This window comes from Bombus huntii, chromosome 9 (assembly GCF_024542735.1).
Source record: "Bombus huntii isolate Logan2020A chromosome 9, iyBomHunt1.1, whole genome shotgun sequence".
NCBI lineage: Eukaryota > Metazoa > Arthropoda > Insecta > Hymenoptera > Apidae > Bombus > Bombus huntii.
Window position 1 is genome coordinate 9,487,654 of NC_066246.1, and position 21,783 is coordinate 9,509,436.

Here is a 21,783-nt window from a genome sequence, read left to right on the forward strand (position 1 = left end):
TAAACGATATTTTATTTGTTACTTTAATTACCTAATCGTCTCCTTTTTTGTTTCAGGTAAGGAGCATCATGTATACATAAAAGGCCATTTATCTGTCAATTTTGTTTTGGAGAAATCGTAAGTAATGATTTTTATTATAGCTTTTCAATTAAAAGTTAGGTTCTTATAAAATATAGTAGACTGATTGAGATCTATAACTGGATTGCGGATGTTTATGTAAATTCATATTTTGATCAATACATTGCAACCAATAGATATAAGGATAAATAATATTAGTTTATTTTGCATATTTTGTACGTTTTTATACAGTATATGCATTATATGCATTTTCACACGTTCAAATATTCCGTAAAAGCATAAACGCCCGCAATGAATTTATTACACAGACACCGAATCACGATTCGAGGAACTCCTATTCCCTTTCTAGTGATTTGCTTCACGTTATATTAATTCATTATCGTGTAAACAAAGTATATACCGGCTGTCACCATAAAATTAAAGGTACACGTTCTAAATCCATAAAATTAATAGAAGTCGAAATTACAAACTATAAAATTACTGGTATAACATGAATTGCGCGCACGCTATCTCCGGATATAAATTTCAATCGTGAAAAATGAAAATGGTTAGAACAACTCCGATCAAATCGTATAAAATGATAATCGCGTATTTATACGAAACACGAGGTGAAAATACACTCGATTCTTTCGCAATGTGTTTTCGTTAAGGATCTATCTTTTTGCGTGTATCCCATTTTCGACCGACCATAGAAGATTCGAATCGATGAAAACCGCACGTTGTTCGCGATTGTATTTTCATAAGAGAAGTGTACGGTGGATAAAAAGTGGCCTCGCGTTTTAGTGATTTCACGAGCCGGGAAACAAATAAAGTGTTTGCACTACCACGCGCGGCCTTGCATAGCGCTGGTTCAATTCTTATTGCCCACCGTGTTCTCGTGTTCGACGGGATTGCAAAAGAAATTTACGGTAAACTGTGGATAGTATCCGAACGATCTACGCTTCGATGAAATCTGTTGTTGCTTTAAAGGACGTAGCCTTATCGATCAGGATCGCGGTACAAACGTTCGTTTCCAATAGTATCGGGACGAAAGATAGGAAGACGCAGCGTGCTACTTGATTTTACAATTCGACGAGTTATCCATGAAACTTTCCTTCGAAGCGTTCCGAGTTTCCCGCTTCTTGTCCAAATGGAATTTCCTACGCTAAACTTATTCCATTCGAGTGAAGAAAGGAAACACAATACAGAGGAACATGAAAGAGACAGAAATACGTGCGAGAGTTTGAGAGGCAAAAAGAATGGTAGGGAAGGCGAGAGACCAGGCGTTTGATATTTGAGAGAAGGTGTACGGAGACAAGATTATAGTGTTTTTTTTTGTCGATAGGTTCTTTTGTGACGTGGGATATTTGCAATATCGGTATTTCGATTGGCTATTGCATGATCAAAGTCTTCAGTTTAATCGATCGATTAGCTGTCACGATTAAAAGAAGTTAAATTGGCATATTAATATAAAAGTAATAATAATAATAATTACTTCTTAAGAAATGAAACCAATGTTACAAGGTTATAATATATTCTCAGCTATTTGTTGCGTTTGTACAAGTTGATCTTCGTTTCATTTGATCATAGTCATACATATTGAAAGTTTGATGCTTTGACTATCAAAGTTTACTTTCTTTTCACGGACTTTCACAGTTCTTTTCTGTAGCCATTGAATACTCGCAGAATACTCGACATCAACCAAAAGGTTACGGCAACCACACGAACTCTATTGTGCATTTCATAATCCGAAGTTGGTAAGCGTAACGAACCTTGTTTACGCAAGCGATACTGCCTTTAGTATCAGAGAGTCTTTGATCTTGTATAATATTTCTGTTAAATATACATATTTCTAAGCATTCGTTGAAAATACGTTTCAAAGAAGAATTCGTTTAGGCTTATGAAGTCGTCGCGAATTTATCTTTGATGTATGAACTATGGACGTATATTAATTATTCACATTAGGTATTGTAATCTGCCGTTATGGTGAAATACGTTCGCAGAAATTCGAGTACTTCGTATACGTACATGGATACATACTATAGCGCTATATGCAACTTGTGTGTCGTGTATTCACAGTGGACTGGAACGTATATTAATTGGTAACCAGACCTTGATGTAGGTCAAAGCAGCGCTTAATATCCATATCTATTGGTCAATTTACAATACCATTGCGCGTAATGGTCGAATATAAATCTGTTTTTATCTCATGCATAAATAGAAATTTATTTTAGTAAGTGTTTTTTTTTTTTCATATTTCTCGTTTGTCAATGAATACTTGAGTTCTAAAATTCACTGCAATAACAGCGAATGCTGGTTCTTTACTTATTAAATTGTTCATAGTTAAAATTTTGGATCTAGCGAATTCTAAAGTTGATAACAATTATTCAATCACAAGCATATCTTTGGTATGATATATTTCTGTGTAGGATACTTGGTCGTATGAACGTTGTCTACAGGTTGTCAAACAAATCAGCCTACATTTAGCGGAAATACAACCTACATATTCTACTTTTCTTAAAAGAAACTAAACGATATCGATTTAGAAATCTTTCAGAGGATTTCATGAACAATATTTGTGCAACTTACTGTCATACGAATAATATACTAATAATAATTATCATTAATATGTAATAATATATATTATAAATTTCCTTTGTATTCTTAACTTCGTTCTTGCTTTTTATATGACTATTATATTTCTATGTATAACAATTCTATAACACGATATAGAGAAATCAATAGAATCGTAACGGTCATTTAAATGGGAATATTTTCTTTTATAAAGATAATATTATAGACATAGATATAACTATAAATTAAGATAGATAACAAATAGGTAGACTATAAAAAATACAGTAAAATATAGTGAAATAGAAAATGTAGTAAATTGCACTAAAGCAGAGGATGTCTGTTTTTGAAAGATCACATTAGAGTGATCACATTAGAGAAATGCAGTATTAATTTAGAAACGGGGATGTTAGGTGTATTTGTAGGAGCATGTATGTCCCCAAAGAGACTGGAAGATGCTAATAGGTGCTGAGACAGTGATGTGAATCGAAGGTGCGCTTCCAATATCCGTCTTCATTAGTCAGATCGCAACACGAACTGCCTTCGGAAATCTAGATGGGTTGCGATGCTCTGGGTAGCTTGGTACTAGTACTTGGATACGCAGGTACAACTGGAGGGCACGAACCATCGTGAATTCGAGATTCTGAATTCGAATCGATTGGTTGGTTCTCCGGGACACCCGTTCGCTCGTCTAATCAGATCCTGTTTGTAGGCGGGCCACGATCAAGCCCTCCAGGCTGGAAAATCGAAGGGGTCGAAACTGTACGTAGCTATACCGAACAAACCAAATACGCTAACAGAACAAAAGGTTGGTTACATACAACACACGGGGCTTCGACTTTGTCTCCCATTTCTTCTCCGTCTCTGCGTAGCTTCATCAAATTTTTCCACTTTTTGGTAGAATTCTGAATGCACAGGTTCTTTTTTGTTTTAAACCACCTTTGATATTTGAAAAATACGCTGTCTAGTCATTATACTTTCGTTTCCATGTATCAAGTAGCGTTTTTCAATCGAATTAAAATGCTTTGCAAAAGTGCAGTTTCTTAATATTGATATACCATGACTGCAGAAATATTCGATGTAGTGATTCACTATCTTTTTTTTAGTGCCGCGTAAATTGTCTATAAACGGTAGAAAGCAATTGATTGTAGATTTAAACTTTCACAGAAGCGGTAAATATTACACTGATTCGCTTGTACGTAAGGCGATGACCGATTTCAACGGAAAATAAAAGAATTCTGAACGCAAGAATTTGAAAAAGAAATTAATTTAGAATTTTACTATGTTCGACAAGTCAGCCGACAAATCCAAGTAAAGGGGTTTGTTTGAAAGAATTTATTTCTTTCACTTTGATAAATCTTTCGAATAAATTTCTGATCATAAAATTGCAGGTGATTCAATGTTGGTACAGCTGGAAAAGTGATTGCAAATTTTTGGTCAGTACTTTATATTTCAAAAAACCAATTGATGCAGAGTGAAACGTAAAATAAATGTAAAAAATGAGACGGTACCAGTATTTTACTCACCTTTTGAAATTTACACGATGTCATTTCGAACATTGCTGGTCGGCTATCAACATGATATTAGACTTATTTTACCTAAGTCGTAAATATTCGTACGCATGATGATTGCGGTGGCTCGTTCGTGCCATGAATTTCAATATATTAGCTAGCAGACCGTTTTGAAGGAGGACTGAATACCAATAGTTCGTCAACCTACTGCCTTACATACAGCTAATTGTAAGTTCAAGCGTCTAGGATACCATTTGAGTTGCAGTTACGACTGTCGAACGATACTATACGCGTCTTATTTTGCCTCAATTTTCTCATTTTTTCCAACTTCTTTTCATTTTTTCGAACAAAAAAAAATTTTATTCATGAAATTTTTTATTGATAGAAATTAATTGTAGAATGTATAAAAATAAATTTCTGTGTTTCATTTGCGTATAATAGTATTCTGTCGTTTTCTTCCTGTTGTTTTTCTGGTTCTTGCTTTTTCCCTGACGTTTACGTATATTCAACTGATTTGAGCAAAATTAGGATAATACAACTGAGAGAAAGTAGAGGAAATAGCAGCGTAATGGTTCCAACTTTTGTGATAACATTATGTAAACTATGGCAATTTTCTTTTGTATTTCCTGATCGTATCTCTATTTCTAAAGTCTTTGCGGAAATACTCTTAAATTTTTCAACAATCTGTATAGAATTATTTAAAAGAATTTCGTGTAATCTGCAAGATTTATCTCTATAAATTTCCTTTTATTCTTTTTTTTTAAATCAAACCTGTTATTGCTGTTGTCAAGAAGCAGTTTATAATTTGTAAGTAACTTGTAAAATTTCGCTAATAATATTAGTTCAATTGTGCAACAATTGACAATACTGACAATAGTTTTTCCCATACATCGCCGCACTTCAAAATAAAATTTATTACGTGAGATATTTACCGCTTACTCCTGATGGGTAGAAATCGGTTTTCTTTGTGTTTTCAATTGAATAGGTACGGTTTTTCGCGTAAAGGAAATATCTATCGGCGATCGTTCCCGTTCTCATTCGGTTTCTCCTTCTTCGACCAATCAAGATTGGAAGTGACGAAGCACTGCTTCTGTTCCCGAAAGTCACCCACATGCTCGAAATTGAACATTTAATCTTAACGACGTATCTGTCGTTCTTGGTCGTGGTCTCATGTCCGCCACTGAAAAAATTGTACTATTTGAGCGATGATAGATGGTTCCCTTGAATCAGAATCTGCATATGTACGGACGTAACATAAACAAGCAATTTTTAGCGTATCGATATTTCTGTCGTTTCCATTTCGTTGCAAGAGTGTCTCATGCGACTGGGCCAAAATATAAATTTAACTCTATTGCGGTATTCGAATTTTTATTTATCGTATATCCTCTAACATCAATATTTTATTTTTATTTATTTATCTATTTATTTTTTATTCATATGTTAGCCTTTCGCCTGTAATATTACAAAAATATATAAGTAGATAATATAAATAGATATATAAGTAACAATATCTTCAACTTTAATATCGTTTATTAGATGTATAATAGTGAGAAATAAGCATTCAGATCAGAAAACAACACTCAATATTTATTACGACGATCAAGTACGTATTCGAAATAAGTTTTCTGATTTCTAATTTATTCTAGGAATATTTAAAAACATTGTGGAACACGTATTAAACATCCAAATTTCACGGTGTTTTTAATTTTAATTCTGACTGGCAGAATATTACTCGGTTTGGAATGAAGTAATCTAAACTCTGATTACTTTTATCCCATACGCGTAGTTTACCATGGGAAACAAAATATACATGAATTATTGATGATACACACTGCACGCCGACGGGAAATCAGATAAGCATATGACAAGATCAAACCATTCATTCCTTATAGCTTATAAGGCATACTATGCATTGGTAGTAATATATTTATAATAATACGCGATAAAAATTTAAGAAATAAGTGAATGATTAACGATTTAATAATTTATCGAAATTGTAATCGTTCTCGCAAATGTATTATATGTATTTAGGAATTTGAAAGTAAAGTCAGAAATTAAAATTGTTGGATACAATCGCAGTTGGCCTTCGTTGTATTTCAACCATAGTCTACACGACGAATATGACGCGGTATTATAAAACAAAGACGTATCCAATAATTCTATCCAATTCTATCTTTACACGATTGATAGATTTTCGATGAACCGTACAAAAACGAAAAAAAAGATAAGAGGAAATATATGAAAAAATATAAGATTGATTAGAGACGTAAAAATTCAATACAAATAACTAGTTGTTTTCGAACAAACCAGATCAAATTCTATAATCGAATCTTCCTTTGCTTTTTATTCAATTGTAATATTTCTTGTTATATTATATTGTTTTAATTTATATAGTGACATATTATTAAATTTTATTCGCTGCCACTTTTTGGCGGTAGACGTATTCCTTTGCATGAGACTGTAATTGAATCAGTTTCGCCGCTTCGAACGACATAATAAAAATACCAAAACGAGCTTCAAAGAATTAAATTCCAATGGAAATTTTTTAAATGACACCATTCGAACCGTGTTAAATCGAATTGGTTCGTGCAAAAAGAGAATTGTTTGTTTTTTAAATCGTGCTGAATTAAAATCGTGTGAAGCAAATCCGTTTAAAGACAAAATTGATTATATTTATATTTTAAACACTTGCGATTATTAAAATCAAGTATTGGATATTGTATCCTCAATGGATTGCTCAAGAATGAAACAAATAAAATACTATAAAAATGAAAGCCAAGCGTAGATGAAGGTAAAGAAGAATAAATTTAAAGTCATTGTGAAATTTTTCTATAAACCAACTGCGAGCGGGCGATTAGTTACGTAAACTTCAGAAATAGCTGTAATAAAAACGATTGGCTTATTACAGTTTGAATTGTTAGTGCTCTACTCTTAAGTTAGCCAATAAAGGGGATAATCATTGCTAGCAATTTAGGATGGTAATCCAAGATATCTCCTTCGAGGGCAATGGATATCGTATCACGCGGGGTTCACCAAGACAGCTTTCTTAGAGTCGAACTACTCTAAAACAAACGTACCTAATCGTAACAGTAATAGTCTCACTATATTCACTATTATTAGAAATTATGAGATAATTGTCTTTTATAACTAGGATGGACATATTAATATACATATATATTTGGTGATTATGTTACGTGTAAATTATGGATGTTTATGCATTTTTGTGTAAAATTATGGGGTCTCCTTTTCTCGAAAATAATAATTACTAAATAATTTTAGTTAATTGTTATAAAAGAATATGAAAAGTATACTTGTATAGATTTATACAAAAAAATGAAATAGAAGATTTGAATTTGTGATGTCAACATTGCATTGCATTGTTTTAAAACGAATTGCTTGAATTGCGATTGCTTTAAAATATATTTAAAAATAAATGTTGATATATCAATTGTACCATACACGTATAAAGTAGTACTTTTCATGGGGGATCTATACTGTAATCTCACATATATTTCACGATGTTCCATTTCTTCTACCTTCAGCAATAACCTTTTCAAAGCAAGCTACTAGTCCGAATTTTGAACGTTATTGCGATTTGCTATGGGGCAAATGACTTTCGCTTGAAAGAGTATAGTTTTCGACTATAATCAAACGATAACGTGACTTCCATTCGGACGATCGTGCACGTGAAAGCGTTGCTCCGTTGCTCGAGAAAGTTAACGACCTATGTTCCGATATGCCATCAGCGCCGCATAACTGTTTGATGCACGTTCAGATGTTTAATCTGCAAATCTCTGCGCACTTGTAGAAATTATTGAGAATACCCAATATCGAAGTTAAATAAACGAACATCAACAATCAATTATTTTATTTCGGCTCTCTATACGATGCAGCATCTTGTTGCAGTCATCTTACTTTTATGATATATTGTATCACGAACTTATCATATTTATCATTATAGTAAAAGATTAAAAATTCATTATGGCAAAGAAGATTAAAGTTTGGTTACATTAGAAAAAACAATATTTGGTTAATTAGTTTCTTATTTAGTGTTTTATATTATTTATTTTGAGCTGAGTTACGTAAAACCATGAGAAGGGAAACATCATTGTCAAATAAAAGAAAATGTATTATTATAACAATTTCATTGTTAGGAAACGATATTCGTCTCATAAATTTGAAATTTGATCAGTATTTAAACTGAGGACAATTGAGCATAAATGTCATTTGAGTTCCCCTTCGTGTTGAAGTCCTTGTGTTAGTGGTAATGAAGCTTAATGATTCCTAGATTAACAAATTAAAGTTACCATACTTTTCTAGTCAGTGGTGAACGGTTTATATAACAGTGCCAATAGTGTTGTACTAGCTGCTCAAAAATATGTGTGCTCCAATAAATATTAACAACGAACGAAGTATGTCGCGTAAGTTTTATTAAAAGACTTTTCGAAATGATTTCTTTCAAATATTAGGATAAGATATTGTAACTTTAAATTTAACGTACTCTGCGAATTAAATATTCTTGATCATTCAGTTATCCATCCAATAGTACTTACTAGCAGCGACATTAATAACTCTGGCGTAACTTCCAACCTCATTTTTCTTCGTGAGATCGTGCGAAGTCATGCAGAAGTAACATTCTTAACAAAAAATAAAGTGTTGGACAAAATCAGCCCATAATGGTTCAACTTACAAGATTATACGTTTCGTTGAACCAGTTTTCTGTGCGGAACGTTCGTCATAACGTGTGCTTCTTTGCACGAACAGTCTCACCGTACAATATATGTATACACATATACATCCGCACATGTACAAAGGTAAATGTATGATCACGCGTTATGAAAAAGTCATTTTTGCCCGATTTCATCTCGCGATCTCTACGTTGGTTATCTGTGTGAGCTGTCCACGTATGCGTGCGAACCGTAACTATACTGGCGCGCGTATGTAGTGGAATTGATGCATACAGTTTTCTGCATATTTCTGTAGCTAGATACACATATCCTTGAATTCCATGAGCAACGAGGCGAGAGTGCCACAGATTCAACCATAAATTTCGATTTCCATCGCGACGGGAGACCATTCGATTCTACTTGACGACCTATATCTGTGATAGCGTAATGTACATACATAGGCCGGCTGAAATTCGGAAAATCATCTGTATCTATCTTATCGTCGGAGATCATCAGTGGCTATTAAAATTTTGATCTACACTTTTTAAGATACGGTAGGATCCTGTATATCATGGAATTTCTATACCGCAGAACCTATCTTCTATTTGTCCCACTGTATGTATTTTAACACGTTGACCGCCACGATGATCATCGATGATGCACGTTTTACTAAATTTTTTAAAATGATTAAAATAAGATCAATTTCATGAATTAAAAGATTTTCAACGATTTGAGTGACATAGATATAACGTTGTCAGGAAAAAGTATGCAAATACAATGACGTCTTGCGAAAATTAAACGTTATGGTGTAGTATATCTCAATCTATTGCGGCTACAAGGGCAAAATACACAAAATTCACGTGGTAGTCAACGTGTTAAGATATTTCAATCGTTTCAATATTTCACATGCTTCTGTTTTCATAATGTTAGGGCTCTTTTGCACGATCGAACTGGTAATACTACAGTAGAATCTTATTCATCCGAACAGTTCATCAGTTATCACAGCTCGTATTATTAATTCTAAAAATTGAATTTGGATAGTTGCTTCTGAATCATGCTTAATTCCTAGTCAAAATATGCATGTTAAAATAACTTTAACAATAAGTATCTTTATATTCGTTCATAAAAGATAAACATTTCCATTTGGTAGTTTAATCATTTTTCACTGTATGTTCACCGTACTGAGGTTTATGGTGAGTGGGCTGCGCTTAGTCAGTTGGATGATAAGGCGCGAATAACCCACCTTGGTATATAATGGGACACAAAATTCTCCATTCTCGGGTTTATATCGGTGCCTAATAGTACAATTTTCAACGAAATATTTCACCATTACAGTGTTTTATCCTAGAAACATTTTTTCACATACTCTGTTATTTAGTGTTGAGTTCACTTGATACTTATGATTCTTGAACAAGATTTAAGAACTTTAACAAAATATAATGCATGCTTAGTTAAATTATAAGCTCTAGTGTAGTAATCGCTAGAAAGCAGAGTTTTTTAACATAATGTGTTTTAGCCAGAAGAAAAATATTATCAAAAATTACCAACGAGAAATTCTTATCGTGTTCATGCCCACATATCTGGTATGCTAGAACAGGATAAAATTACGGTTAGTTGTAACATATTTTTTAGAATAAAATTTAAATGTGACGCTAGAAAATTGTTAAGGGTCTATGTATTTACGAAAACTATGTTCATATTATATATAGGAAAATTCAAAATTGTACCGATAAGAATAATTGCATAAGCAAATGCGTACCTATTACACAATTTGTGGATCAAAACTGCCTTAAAAGAAACAGTACTTAATTATTACATTAAAATGTTTACACATTTGTTAAAGTAAAATAAATGTAAATTAATATGTCTAATATATAACCAGCTGCTTTTACATCTTGTCGTACTAACATATAAATAAATTTTCAATTTTCGTGCTATAACTTTTATTAATTTAATGTTGTACCTCGCTAAAAATTAACTTGAAAACTTTCCATTACGTATACGTACATATTATATGTATAATGCTTTGTATCTCTATTTATATATACCATAATATAATATCTTGTAGTACCAGTCTTTTAAAAATATTATAAAAGTTAGAAAAAGTTTGATTTTGAAATGTATCTGAGATGTCTTTCTATGTACCATCTTATCTGAATAATCTTGTTGCAGAACTCAATTTTAATCGAATGAATATAAGAAAGTGAGAAAAAGCAAAGACTAATGAAAATGCAATTGTTGTAGTTGCTTCTTATTGCGCATAATATACGTGGTATGCAATGTGTTCGTGCTATGACATCATGGCGTAGGTTTCACCAACTAGACGGTTGCACTTGGTAACTACGACACTAAGCATTGTTCACACTTTCACCTATCTCCCATTTTCCGTATCATTCCTCTCGAGCTCTCCTACTCTCTGTGTGATATCTAACGGATCGATATTTACGCGGGAACAGGAAAGTCCCCTTAGTCTGTGTTACCCCGAAGAGAAAGAGCAAGTATTTGGCCGGGTATACGTTACAGCTTTAACTCGAGAGAAATGTTAGTTATGATAGTTATGATTCTCCCTCCTTATATTCAGACATTTTATCGTCCGTTTCCGTTTCGAGGAAGCGAAGTATATCTTTGAATTTCCTGCAATGACATTCCTGCTTTTATACTTCAGTGAAAAATATTCCGAGAGTGCCGTTTAATTAATTAATCAATTAATTTACTTAAAGTTATATTATTAGTGACTATATACGTTATAATATACAATCTCGTCATATCACGAAATAATAAATGTAGTATTTATCTTGAATCGTATTATGTAACTATGATTACACTACGGATGCATATGATATACAGGGTGGTTGGTAACTGGTGGTACAAGCGGAAAGGGGGTGATTCTAGGCGAAAAAAGAAGTCCAAAATATAGAATAAAAATTTTTCGTTTGAGGCTTTGTTTTCGAGAAAATCGACTTTGAATTTTCGCTCGGTACGCGTGCAATACGTTATAACGGATCTCGCTGTAGATCGTTGTCTCGATGGAAAAATTAAAAAAAAAAAAATTAAAAAAATATTTTTATTCTATATTTTCGACTTCTTTTTTCGCGTAGAATCACCCCCTTTCCGCTTGTACCACCAATTACCAACCACCCTGTATAAGAACATATAAAATATACAGAGGGAAAATTTATAAATAAATGAACAGTCACCTGAAAAAGGCTACATCGAACCTCGTAATAGAAACAGGATTATAAAATCCTATTGTAGTAGTCAAAACATACACACAATATGGTGTAATCGATATTATAAACATTTATATTTCTTAATTACTGGTGTAAAATTTCATGATTCAGTTAGATATAATTCATCCCTATTGTAATTACAGACACACTTATTGAAATCTATAGAACAGAAATTAGAGATGTTATAATATCCTTCAGTTTTTTCTTCTTTTTATTTTTTTCTGAAAAGAGGCAAACACGGACGAGAATTCTTGGTTATTAAATGAACAGTAAATTTCTTCTTAGAAAGAAAAACTAAACTAAAACTTGTCTATTTAACAGTTCCTATCTTTAACATCAAATACACGTTTCCTTTGAGAAATTTTCAAGCATCTGGAATAGTGTGTTAACTAATATTTTTTCAGTATATTATTTCTAGTTGAAATGACTGGAATATCAAAGCTTTCTTGGTTGAAAATAGGGCTGACGCAGGGAGACAAAGGAACGAGTCGTACATTAGGGGCAAGAGTCTTTTGTTCGTGATGAAAAGTCCTACTGTGATGCTCGCGAACGCCCAGATTATATGTTCAAACTAGAAAAGTACAGAACTTTGTAACGTTTTTGATTGAAATACTCTTTCGACCGAGTTTGCAATTATTCCCGGATGTCTGTCGAACTGAAGCGACGCGCAGAAATTTAAATTCCTATGGCATTCCGACTTCGTTCATTCAACCGTATTATTGGAGGCGGACGTGCTCGCGTAAAGTAATTCGATACATCTCGAGCAGGTTTTCATGAAACTTACAAGGAGTATCTCCACGGTAATCAACAACGTATTGATTATAAGAAAAGTTTCGAGAGGAATAGCCTTTTTTTAAACTTTGTAATTGGTGCAAAACAGAGTGCAAAATAGAATTGAAATGGATCTATTTTTCTTGTAATTATGGACCGATAATACTGTGACTGGTTTTAATCCTACCAGCTTTGGTATCTTGATGTTTGAAAATGAATAAACGTAGAAATATTTTATCGGTATATGTCGTTCTTCATTTTATGAAATCACGTACAAATTTTATTATAAACAGAACACATAAATAATACGTAACAAAGAATGACAAGTAATAACACCAATATTATTATATACAGTATTCCTTTTATTTTTATCACCACATTCCATGTTTAATAAAATACAGCGTACATCCTTGTCACGTATCATTTGAAGTTTTATGAAACCGCGTATAAATTTTATCGTAAACAAAGTGCAACAAGAAGTTCCAACTAGTTCCAAACGTACGTACGCAAATGGTTCGTTCAAGAAGATCGATGGAGCAGCAATCTGTCTTTAAAATCGTTTGGACTGATTCGTTCGTTCTTGCAATCCTTTTCGAAATGAAATTCGATAAAATAGCGTCTTTCCGTTAGAATGTCAGAATGTGAAATCTATCGAAACCACATCCCGAAAAATTGAAAGAAACTGACTGTGATCGTTGTAAAAATTAATCGAATCGTTGATTAATTTTTCTGTCCTGATTTTTCGTCGAATTATTTTACGCATCTCGCAAGATCATAAATATGGCGAATAAACAAGAGCTATCATAACTTGCAATCATTCATTCGGGTGAACTTAGGTGTACGGGTTATGCGTTTTGGCTTGATAAACTGGACTACGATTTCCTCTGTATCACGCCCTTCGTGTTCGTTGTTCTTACCTCCTCATTCGGTGTCTCCTTCTATTCCGCTCGTCTTTGCATGACTCTATATTATAGTCTCGTTCATTGCACCGCGTAAACCAGTAGCTCTACACGTTGAAGGTCCTCCGCTGGTCCCAAGTTTACGTCCCTGCGGCCATCCACAACGTCGTTTATCGAATATTGCAGTAATGTACAAGGCCAATACACTTTCAAGCAAAACCTATCGACCAGGCCTGTTGATGCGGTTCTCGTAGTTTTTCTCGAACACATTTTCAGTGTTCGCGCTATTTGCCAAACCCTCTGCCGGTAAACGTGAGCATCGCGCTTCAGTGTTTTCTGATAAAAGACGTGAAATGGTTCTCAAATTGCGTTATCATTTATAAAGATAGTATTTTGTTCGTGATTTGAACAGTTTTGAAACTGAAAATTTCTTTGTAATTTTCAATATTACGATGTCGGTTTTTCGACGTAAACGAATTTTAGATTAAATGTGTTGAATTTTCGAAAATATAGATAAAGAAAAAAGAAAACAATTCTATCCGATAGATAGAGTTTCCGAGATAAAAATTTTCAAGTGCGGTTTAATTTTCTAAAAATAGACAAGAATTGAAAAATCAAAAGATTGATATTTCTGAAACAAACTCAAAACCATCAAAATAATAATTGAATTTTACATAGGCTGTATAATATTTTATTTTTAATAAAATCCTTGACATCGACGTCAAAAAGTGATCGATTTATCGTTGAATGACCTAGAACCATTGACGAATCCCTACACGCAGAAATGACTCATACACTAGCCATTTCAGACTGTTTCATTTGGTTTTGTGGTGTTTTCCTCTATTCATAACTGTGCTAAAGGTATTGCTCAACTCATTGTCAGTTGTACGGTATAGGCCATAGGCTATAGCCTATAGCCATATATGGACTATATCAATGTTACGTCCACAGAGAGAATCTATTGTTTAACACAACAATACATGACAATATCTATTGTTATGTTCGTCAGTATTAAATGTTGTGATATGATTTTTCGGTTTGTAAAATAAAAGGACTTCTACTATATTATGACGTTTTATCTATGCATATAATGTAACAGTAATAATAATATTTACGATATATTGTATGCAAATTCATATTTTTATAAATAAAAGGAACGAGTCCTGCACTTCGGATTTTCGAATATTTTTTTCCATATTACGTACATTCTGTACATTCTTGTGCTTTTAAATTTTCCATAAATATGGAAGGATAGTTACAGTTTATTATACAATTAATATGATATTATTTAAGATTACATCGTTTACGAGAAAAGAATGTTTTCTACAAGGACATATGCTTTCTAGAGATTTCTCGATATTTGGGTAGAAACTACCATGTTGTAAACTCAAAGAGTAGCGTTCATCATATGATGTTTAATAGACCCTGTCGCCGTTGTTGTAGCATTCATGAATTTTCAATCGTTCCCAAAACTGACAGTGTCCAGGTGGAATACACTTGATTCCTTCGAAGGATGGCTTTTGCCAAAGGTGAATCGTTGATTAAAATTTCACTTATCACAACGTAAATTATAGCGTAAATAATTAACGTGGAAACTGAATGAAATCTACTGTTTAAATAAGAGTCTGTAGCAAAAGAAGAATCTATTTTTCCGCTTTTATAAAGAATACGAAAAAATAAAAAAATCGATATTGAAGCTTCGTCGAGTATAAATATACTTGCGCATAGTTTTAAGAAATATTTTTAACAGGACAGGTAGGGCAATCACATTGGCCGTTCGAAATATAATACGAAAAGAAGTAAATGTCTTTATACGAAAAGGAGGATGAAAATAAAGAACGATGTCTCAAGGTTTACTTTCGAGAAAATCGAAATTGAAGCTTTTACCGAGTATAGACACTTATGCGCTGTTTCAAAGTATATCTCTAATGGAATTGTAGGGAAATGCATTGTAATTTCTTGTAGCGAGAAGAAACATACTTTCCAAAATATACTTCGTAGAATGTAGATAATTTGAAAATTTTTTATTACATTATATTAATTTCTGGTATTGAATATATTCGTAACTAATTCACTTTTAAAATATAATAGAAGTCCAGAATAAAAGCTATTGTAGGAGGTTGAAGAACAGAGAGAGATGGATTGACACATCTCTCATCAAAGATAATAATTGTACCTTTTCATTTAAAGCTGCGAACAGAAACTTCAGATTATCGACAGTAACTTTTAATGACTTAATCAACGTACGCTTCAAGAACTTTAGAAGTACCTTTGTCTTGGTTTATTGTAAAAGGAATTCATTTTACGAGGATTATTGTAATGTAAATTGCAATATAAAACTTGACAAGTTTTACAATCTTTTATTTACATGTCGGGCGACAAACTGTTAAATTATAAAATGTACAAAATATTTAGTTCTTTTTTGTTCGTATAAGTTAATCACTCGCAACTACATGGTAAAACTCAATTATTTCGAAAAGAAAAGCTAATATTATTGCAGAATAATAATATTATTACAAAGTTGATATTTAATATGCTCTTCTTTATCATATTAGTATAAATATCTCTTTGATTAAAAGAATTCATTAGTACATTTAACTTGTATAATTTATATATATAAAAAAGTTGTATCATAATAAAATTTTTAGGTTCCTATATTTCTCGTTGAAAATTTGTTACATGAAAGTTTCAAAGGGTTTTACTGCTGTTAAACGCAAAATATAGGAACAATGGATCAGGTAAAAGAACCCAGTTGAAGAGAATTCATCGACATTTGAGCTCGATTGGCCGTCAGCAGCTTTGTAACAAGAGAAGACTCGTACCAAGCTATGCAATATATCGAGGATACGGTAAAGCAATGAATGCGAAGAAAAAGTGTGTAGTATGTTGAGTAGAATGGCATCGTTGTCAAGCACGGTATAGATATGTGAATATATGTATGTATACATATACGTACACGCGTTTCATCGAAATGTTGGATATGTAGAAACGATTAACGACATGAACGTGGTGGTAATGAATGCGGTTTTTCAAACTTTGTTGCAAGTGGTTCTCGACGCACTAGGTAGAGTATTAACGAGTATTGTAGAAATGCACTTTAATAGAACGACGTGAAAAGGACATTGTACGAATTATAGGTGTTTCATTGTAATCTAACTTATAGTTTAAACGATTACACCATTTAAATGATTATATATGCTGCAAGTAGTCAGTGAACCGGTAGAATTGTGAAATATAAATGTGTATAAATGCGTGGAATGATTTGGGAACATCTATACGTAGATTTCATTTCTTTTATTGTAGTCATAAAAATTTGCATAAACATTTGTTACATCTATTCACGAGTAGTTGATTGCATACGATTTTGTTATATAAGAAGGTATGAATGAACTATTATCTAAGAAAGTTATTTATAGATGGCTCTTTAATAGTTAAGAGACTACAAAACTCGTGGTCATTTTGTTATTTATTCTTATTTAAATTTTAATAAATATGCAATATACTTCTATATAAATTGTAGTTTTAAATACCGAAACCATGGACATGGTTCCGGGTTAAGCTCTATTCGTATAAAACGTTCCACATTTTATGACTTAACTTGATTAATTTTTTCTAGACTGTCATGATGATACGTCCCAGGATAACAGTTTCATAAAAATTATTAGCTTGTACAATTTTTTATGTTACCATTGAGACCTATTAAGATATGTATTTTCATTAAATAAAGAATTAATGAAGAATAATATATATCCCATCTTAAAAATTATCCCATCTCTTTATTAATTTCAATGTGTTATAGTTTATACCATTATAGCGTCTACATAACCCATTATAAAACGATTTCATTGACCTAGATCTTCCAAGGTCAGCCAAGGTCATTTGCCATCGTTTAAATTATCCTTTCGCTGAACGTCCAGAGAATGTTCTTCACTTTTTGCATTTGAAAGGTCAACCATGAGTATTAACACATTCGTTTGCGCGTATTCTGTCCATGAATAAACGAAAACTTTACCTCCTAGGCAGTTGTGTCCTGGTAATTTGTTACTAACTATCATTCGAGACTTCACTTTATCCGGAATAATAAGTTTTTTCTGACTAAACCATGTTCCATAAAATTCTGTTTTTTCTTTTCTTTTTTAAGTCAACGTGTCAAATCCGGGAATCTTATAATTAATGGAAAGCGAGAAGGTCATTATGCTTGCTTTTTTAATTCAATAACCAGGAAGCATGCTATTTAGTGTTCGTTGAAATTAACAGTCATTATGACTAGCAATGTAATCACGATGGAATTATTGTACATCCGTTTTTTGGTTGCGAGTGAAACGTTATCCAAAAGATTTTAAAATTGGAGAGGAAATCATCATGTTTCGAAGCGTGCTATATTATTCCTTTTTAGCGTTCGGACAATCAATATTGTTGTCAATATTATTCTCAATATGCAACATTGTCGTATGTAAGAAACCCTTTAGACGATCGATATACACGGTGTAACAGAACATGCGGAACCCACTTCGCGAGCTGATCGCACGCCTAAAGACAGTGAAAAAAAGTTCGTATAAACATATGTTCTACCTGTCTTCGTTTATGAAATATAATGAATCTATTGCATATGCAATACACCTATTGAAAATGTTGAAATACCAAGGTTCAGAATAGAACAAACATTTCAACAACTTCAGGAAATGTAAGAAACCATTCAGAGTGTAACCGCATCCATGACAAGATGTCCACAGGCTTGCCTTGAAGCGCCTCTTCTGTAAAGGTAATTAGATAACACAAAATCAAGACAAAAAATTCGTTATATCTTGTAAACGAAAACGAAGTCTGTACGAACATATTTCATTGTTTTTTAGTTGTACAATCAGTTGCTCACGAAATGGATCCCATCCGTTTTGTTACACTCTGTATATTGTCAATACAATGTTGAGAACTCTGAATATTGCCAATATTATTGACAAAAATATTGGTCGTCTAATAACGCTGCTATAACAATGTAATTTTTATAATATGGGTGCTATGTAACTTAGAAATCATATAACATTGAATTGATGCTCCGCGTTATAAGGGTCAGTGTACGTATATATAAATTAATTATATCTAGGATGATCAAATTTGTCAAGAATGGTACGATTTCAATGGAAGTTTGTGACAACTACGTTGTCGCGGTCTCTTGGCTGCTCATCGCTCACTTTAGTCGACATGCGTGCGATGCTCTTTCATTTGTACAAAGCTCCGTAATTCCGCGACCTCTACGCTTTGTACTGTGAATACAAGAGAACGTACCAGCGGAGGCATTTACCGGCCTTTGACGGCTCATCCTTTAACGTCGTTTCTGCGTTTACGTTTCTACGAACGGACAAACGAGCATCGCGAAGCAATTTGCCTTTTCACCGATGGTATATTTATCCTGTGAAGTTTACATGGGACTAGTGCACTTCTCTTTGCTACAACATTCTACAAAGAACGACGTCCATTTTTATATTAATTTAATTAAAAAAAATACGATACATAGGACAGTCAATAAAATCGGAGTAGAAAGAACTGTACTGAGAAAGCTAACTCACATAGAGATAGAAAAAGAAAATCTCGTATATATAACATATTATCATATTATCTAACATATTATCGATAACAATTATCTTAAACTGATGAATATTTTTGAAGCAATTGCTATTGTTTGAATTTATGTGTGTCGCAACTGTTTGAATCTACGTGTTTTGCAAGAAGTACGATACAATTAAAATATCAAGCATCCTTCTTCAAGGTAAAATAGTTTTGCTCGAGGAAAACATTTGAAAAGTTATGTACGCCTTGTACGTGTCAACATAACATTAAAATAACATGAAATATTCTTCTATTTTTCCTCAAACTAGAAAATTCCGCTTGATACATAATCCATTCCATTGTGCGTAATAATACGAATAACGGTTAGCGAAAGTTTCCGATCAAAGTGTAATTCTATTTCGATATAATTTACATATTAATAGAATTCTTTTTGCAAAAATTTATACAATATCGTATTTCAGGAGGCATTGTTTCATGCTGTATTGGTGCGACAGACTTTTATTCTTAGAAATTTTTTTATCTCAACGATATAATAAAATTACGTTTTGACCGATGATAGAATCTTCCACTAGCCACTTTATATAAATATCATGTATTTCCGTTCGGTAATGAAATCGTTAACTTTAATACGTTCTAATAGAAAAGGAATAAAAATACTCCCGGTATTTAATAGAGGAATTATTATTCTCGATTCTGCTGTTAGTATTTCATGAAGCAGAGCGTTCCAAAGGAAATTTCTCGCATAGTTTCGTCTCTATTCATATTTCAAATGGATCGAAACCCTCATTATTATTGGAGGTAAATTTTTCAAATATTTGGTATTACATGGTATGCAAACTTTTGATTGAATTTATTTCTTATTTGTTGGATGGGTGTACAGGAGCAGTTTTACGGAATAAGTATTTCGAAGTTATCGAAGAAAACTTAGCGGACTCATTACCCTTAAATTAACAATTTACATGTACAGTGTTACGTGTACAATGACCCACGAAAATATATGGACGCCCAAACCATTATAGAATCTTTTTACGAATATGTTACGTGTGATATACAACATATTTTTGGAACTTCATTAGCTTTATGACGAGACATGATCGTTGTTATTATATTGGTAAAATTTTAAACGAATTTGAGATTTTATATACAAATTGCAAGATATATGGGATGAGATGAAATTAATGAATTGCTAGATAGGTGAAAGACGATTAGAAGTAACGATAAATATTATACTGAAAACTAATTACTCGAAATTCTAAATGAAATAATCAACGCGTGTGACAATGTTTAAAAGTTGAATTCAGAACTAATCGTTTATTCATTGCTTTATCGCGTTTTCTGATTACGTAAACATTGGGAAATATGAAAAATTGATTATTCATATCCTCCCTCCTCCATGAATTAATATTACGTAAAATTTCATGCTGTTAACGTATTCAAGGTCGGCTGGTCGGTTATATTGTGAACGTTGAGAATCACTGGTTATGCTATTACGCGCACTTCAGGTTAACGAATGGCTAGTTAAGCCGTTCGTTAGCTCTTCATTGAGCAATCGATCTGAACGATTATTCATCGCTGTATAGTGTGTAGTATCGTCGCAGCTTTCATAACAACAATGGGACATGATGCGGATATAACGTAAAAATTGGTACCCTATGAAACGATAAATAAACTTAAGTATTATATATTATTGTGATTTATGGCATAAAAATTTTAATGTTATTCATGATCTGTATTTTCAAGTATATATACGGACTAACTTTATTTCTAACAAAAATTTATTATAGAATGACATATTCTTATTATTGGGTTGGTAACTAAGTGATTGTGGATTTTGTCATTAGGTGATAATGACAAAACCCGCAATCACCTAGTTGCCAACACAATATAATCATTGAATCTTGTACGATCGATGCATTCTAAAATTATTATTTGATAGTGATGTACAGTAATATCAACCATAAACTAATACCAATCATACGAAATTGTATATGTTATGTATGTTATGCAAAATTTTCTGAAGTTTCATTAGCTTTGACGAGACATGGCCAACATGATTATACTGATAAAATTTGAAACTAATGTGTGAATACAATAATTACACGATTCTCACTGCAAGCATACACTTTGTAAATAATTGCTATATAATCTGGATAGTCGTTTAAAACCACCATCCTCGATAAATATAAAAATATAAAAACAAAGAGAATTTAAATACGTAGTGGAAAACGTATATTGATAAATGGAAGCTTTTACTATTTAAAGTAAAATTGCAATTTTTTTCGTAATAGAAGCTTTTTCTATTTATAACTATATAATAAGTTATGCAAGCTGTAGGCGAAACTTCTTATACAATCGAATTGGGCACTTGGAGGCTTTCGTTGAACGAAACGCGTTCCGTGTTCCTGCGATGTTTTATGGTATCGTTGACATGACAACGTTGATTTCACCTGTAAGAGAATGAAGCCTTGATGAAACTTCAGATAATTATCATGCCGTTATAATGAAATGCACG

General features: G+C 32.6%; 1 protein-coding gene and 1 long non-coding RNA gene across 2 annotated transcripts in view; both read left to right on the forward strand.

Annotated features, from left to right (window-relative positions):
* LOC126869686 (leishmanolysin-like peptidase) overlaps window positions 1-21,783 on the forward strand; it is a 219,130-nt gene that overhangs the window by 18,799 nt on the left and 178,548 nt on the right. The window lies entirely within an intron of this gene.
* The window catches only part of LOC126869692 (uncharacterized), a 68,725-nt gene that overhangs the window by 13,249 nt on the left and 33,693 nt on the right, over window positions 1-21,783 (forward strand). Inside the window, exon 2 of the long non-coding RNA XR_007690972.1 lies at window positions 57-117. This is a non-coding gene — a long non-coding RNA (uncharacterized LOC126869692). The remainder of the gene's footprint in view (window positions 1-56; window positions 118-21,783) is intronic.